This window comes from Bactrocera latifrons, unplaced genomic scaffold (assembly GCF_001853355.1).
Source record: "Bactrocera latifrons isolate USDA-ARS-PBARC rearing strain unplaced genomic scaffold, ASM185335v1 scaffold_263, whole genome shotgun sequence".
Classification (NCBI taxonomy): domain Eukaryota; kingdom Metazoa; phylum Arthropoda; class Insecta; order Diptera; family Tephritidae; genus Bactrocera; species Bactrocera latifrons.
Genome location: NW_017536219.1, coordinates 282,642 through 286,654, shown reverse-complemented (window position 1 = coordinate 286,654; position 4,013 = coordinate 282,642). Strand labels below are relative to the sequence as shown.

At 33.7% G+C, this 4,013-nt stretch overlaps 1 protein-coding gene across 2 annotated transcripts in view; it reads left to right on the top strand.

Annotated features, from left to right (window-relative positions):
• The window catches only part of LOC108969728 (protein decapentaplegic), a 148,925-nt gene that overhangs the window by 11,168 nt on the left and 133,744 nt on the right, over positions 1-4,013 (top strand). For both annotated transcript variants that reach the window (XM_018934614.1, XM_018934615.1), the window contains exons 2-3: positions 92-337; positions 3,492-3,598. The gene's annotated coding sequence lies outside the window, so the exon portion shown is untranslated. The remainder of the gene's footprint in view (positions 1-91; positions 338-3,491; positions 3,599-4,013) is intronic.

Below are 4,013 nucleotides of genomic sequence, written 5' to 3'. Positions count from 1 at the left end.
ACTTTTTTTTCGGAAACAAATACTTGTGCAATAAAAAATCTATAAAAGGTAAAAAAAATTCGAAAAATAATTTTTTCTGTCACTTTTCCAGGATCTTAACCTCCACGCATTCCGAAATAAAGTTTAACTAAAAATAATTGTGATTTTTAATTTGTGTGCTCCCCTCTTTATATAATATATAAAATACAAATTTTTAAGTGTTGAGAAAAAAGTTCAACGAAATTGTTTKTGTGCTGCTAAATATGTGATAATGRATGTGATTTTCATTAAATTCCATATAAGAAAGTTATTGTCACTACAGAAGAAGGAATTGTGGATTTTAACTTTTTTGCAAGTGGTGAGTTTAGACAATAAAATACTTACTAATATTTGTAGGTTATGAACAAGGAAAATGTAGAATTTTTAAACCATTTGAACGGCCTTATAAATTTGTGATTAGAAGGGTGATTTTTTAGAGCATAAAACTTATTACAAGCTTTCGTAAAATTKTGACGCTCAAACTAATTTATCAACTTAGTACGAAAAGGTTTATGAATTGACTAAATATACGAACAGGTTTGTGACTCAGCTCCTCATGCTTATCATTTATATATGTATATCATATWTTTTATAGGGTCTCCAACGTTTCCATCATTGTATATTTTAACTTGAATAACGTTAGTAATTCTAACAAGTTTACATATGTAAAAATGGGATACATTTGGCCGCTAAATAAAAAACTATTTCCATCTCTATTTCTATCTCTATCTTTACCTATATCAATATATATATATATCTATAACAATATCTATATCAATATCAATATATGTATATATCTTTATCAATATCTATATCTATATCTCTGCCTCTGCCTCTGCCTCTGCCTCTGCCTCCATCTCTATCTCTATCTATTCATCTCCATTTCCATCTATCCATCTCTATCACTATCAATACCTTTCTTTCTATCTTTTTGTCAGTATCTTTCTCAATCCCATCTCTATTTACATCCCTACCASGTTCGCTCTTAATCTTAAAACAATTAAATCCAATTGGCAGGAATACTAAATAATTCAAACTACCTGCCTTKCACTATATTTTCAGCTTCACACAATACCCACATTTCTATAGGTTTTACCCATCAGTTGACTGTTTCTATCCAATGACCGTAAGCCATAAGCTCAAATAATGTACTCTGATGACCATTTTTTTTAAAATATTTTATTATCTTTAAGCCAATAATATCATAGTATACCACTGCAAGCGTTCAAAATAAGTAATTTGTCGTTAATGTGGATTAAAGATKTAATTACTTTTAAATACTTGCATACTAACATTTTGTTCATTCATGCATTTAATGCGACAACCAATTTTCACCTCCAACACCTCGCACTGCAATTACTTTAAAACAATTAATTTTATAATTGTCAACCATTTTATGCATTTTACACGGCAACAAATACAAGTATATATGCGAAAGTAAAGTAAATAGCAAATATCATTATGGGTGCCGCGGTTGCCAATGGTTTATTAGATTGAAAAAAGCACATTCGAACTMAAAAGCAAATGGAAAAATTAATGTAATCCCCATTGCGGTTGAATATTTATGAGGGACCCGCTACATATCTGTGCATCTAGCATACAACACAGAGGTGCTGACACTACAGTGTATCGTGATTTTATGATAATTCGTGAACGCAACAAGTTTGGCATGCGCTGTGCATGCGATTAAACGTGCGCGGCATAAGGCTATGTGCATAGTGGAGCGATGAAGAGTGATAAGGTAAAGAAAGTACAGAAGAGGGCTGTTTGGTGGGCAGAACGTGCTAATAAAGAAAGAGTAAAGGGAGTAGATCACTATAAACAGATGGAATTTATGTAAGGGTCTAGTTATAGCTGTTGAGGACGAATATGTTAAACAAAGCTTGCATTTTTGATGGTAATATTGAAGTATTGACGGCCTCCATTTTTTTTAGAGACCGAATTTTCACATTTCGGTTTATATTTTGGGCTTAACACTTTTTTTTCGTTTTGAGGTTATGTCAAAAAATTTGAGAAAAAGTGATTTAAAGGATTTCAAATTATCACTGCAAATGTTGGCAATGACTTTGACAGTTAGTTTGACAGCTGTCTCTGTAAGAAATTCTATAATTTGACAGCTTTCACCCAAATATCTACTTTGACAGCTGTCCTTCTAAGAGATTATATATTTACACACCAGATTTAGCTGCCGCCCCTCTAGAAAATTCCATACTTTGACAGTTAGTTTAACGCTCTAATAAATTTACAATATGATAGCTTTCTCTACAGTGTTTTTTTTTTTGTACTTTGGGAGCTAGTTTAAGAAATTTCCTCGAATTGTAACATTTACCACGATTGAGTCTTTGTATGCCAAATTTCAAAAGCATACCGAACATAAATGTCAAACCAAAGTATCTACTTTGACTGTTAGTTCGACTGYTAGTTTCACAACTGTCCCTCTAAGAAGTATATGTATATTTACACAGGTTTATYATCATTTCCTCAGAGAAATTCTATACTTTGGCTGGTAGTTTGACAGCTGTCCCTCTAAGAATTCTACAATTTAAGAGCTGCACCTCTAAGAATTTCTTCTTTGAGAGCYATCTCTCTCGGAATTTATAGCTGAATAGATTTTACACAAAGAAGTTAGATACTTTGACAGCTGATCAGTTGGTTTGACAGCTATCCCTCTAGGAAATTGTATACTTTGTCACCTATCCCTTTTCAAAAAATTTGATTCTTTGACAGCTGGCTTCACAATTAAGCCTCTAGGAAATTCCATATTCTTTTTAGCTGGTTCGACAAATATCCCTCTAGGATTTTTTGCGCCGATAAGTGGCTAGGACCTTAACTTGCCACATCTTTCCTCAACATTTTACTGTGCACTTAGCCTTARGCACTCACTCTTTCTCTCTCATTATTAGTATTTGYTTTTCTTGCTGCGCTTGCTCAGCTSCTTTTCGCCCCACCACCATATCGGCAATGTAATAAATTTATAAATTTATTTCACTATTAATCTAATTGAATAATTATTTTTTTATTGGCTTTGAATTAAACACGAAGCGCTAACGCCKTGGCGCGCAAAGGCTCGAGCGCGGGAGACGTCGGCAGGTGTGGCTAAGCTGGAATTTCTGATGACATTTACGACTGCACAACGCGCTAGTTCATTAAGCGCCAAGTGCTATTAGCTTTTAATGTTGAAGCAATAAGCTTTAGCTTGGCTTACAACAGCCCAGSGGCGGCTTGGTGGTGGTCCCCAGGCGCATTAAAGTAGGAATGCCATAAATTGCTTTGACATTACAAATATTTACATTGTATAATTAATATCGTGCATATGCGAATACAGCAACAACAACAGACAGTGTGCATTTATGTAAGCGCATTAGGTTTAGTTTATTTGTGTGTTTGCTTTTGTTTTTGTTTTTATAAATTATTTAATTATCGACAATTAATGCTGATAACTGTATAATTTGCTCAACATTTTTCCATTGCAGTGTTAAATTGTGTGTGAATACCCTTTGGAGGTGGTTGGCTGTAGTCGAAGTGCAGTAGAGCATCAGCAGTAGCAGCAGAAAAATTACAACAACAACAGCAACAAAAAGTATAAAATATATGCTTATTATTAATTATAAATATCACTACACGAATAAACAAGCGCATGCAAGTGTAGTCCAAAACATACATACAAACATATGTAGTATGTCAGGCTGTGTGCGCGTGTGTTAGTGATAAATGAATGGAGCAATAAATTTAAAAGTTCAATTGATTTCACATTCAGCAACAACGGCGGTTGTCACCATTTAGCCACGCTGTCAAGCTGTCAACATTGTCAAGTGCCTGAACGTTGTCATACATATACATATGTATGTAAGTGTATAGTGTTTGTGTAATTGCGCGCGAGATGTCAAAGTGCCACTGACAGGGGTCATTGTTGAGTGACTCAGCAGTAAATTAAGAAAATTTATAAGAAAAGTGTGGAATGTAAACATTTTTTGAAAATTAAAAAAATAAATTTC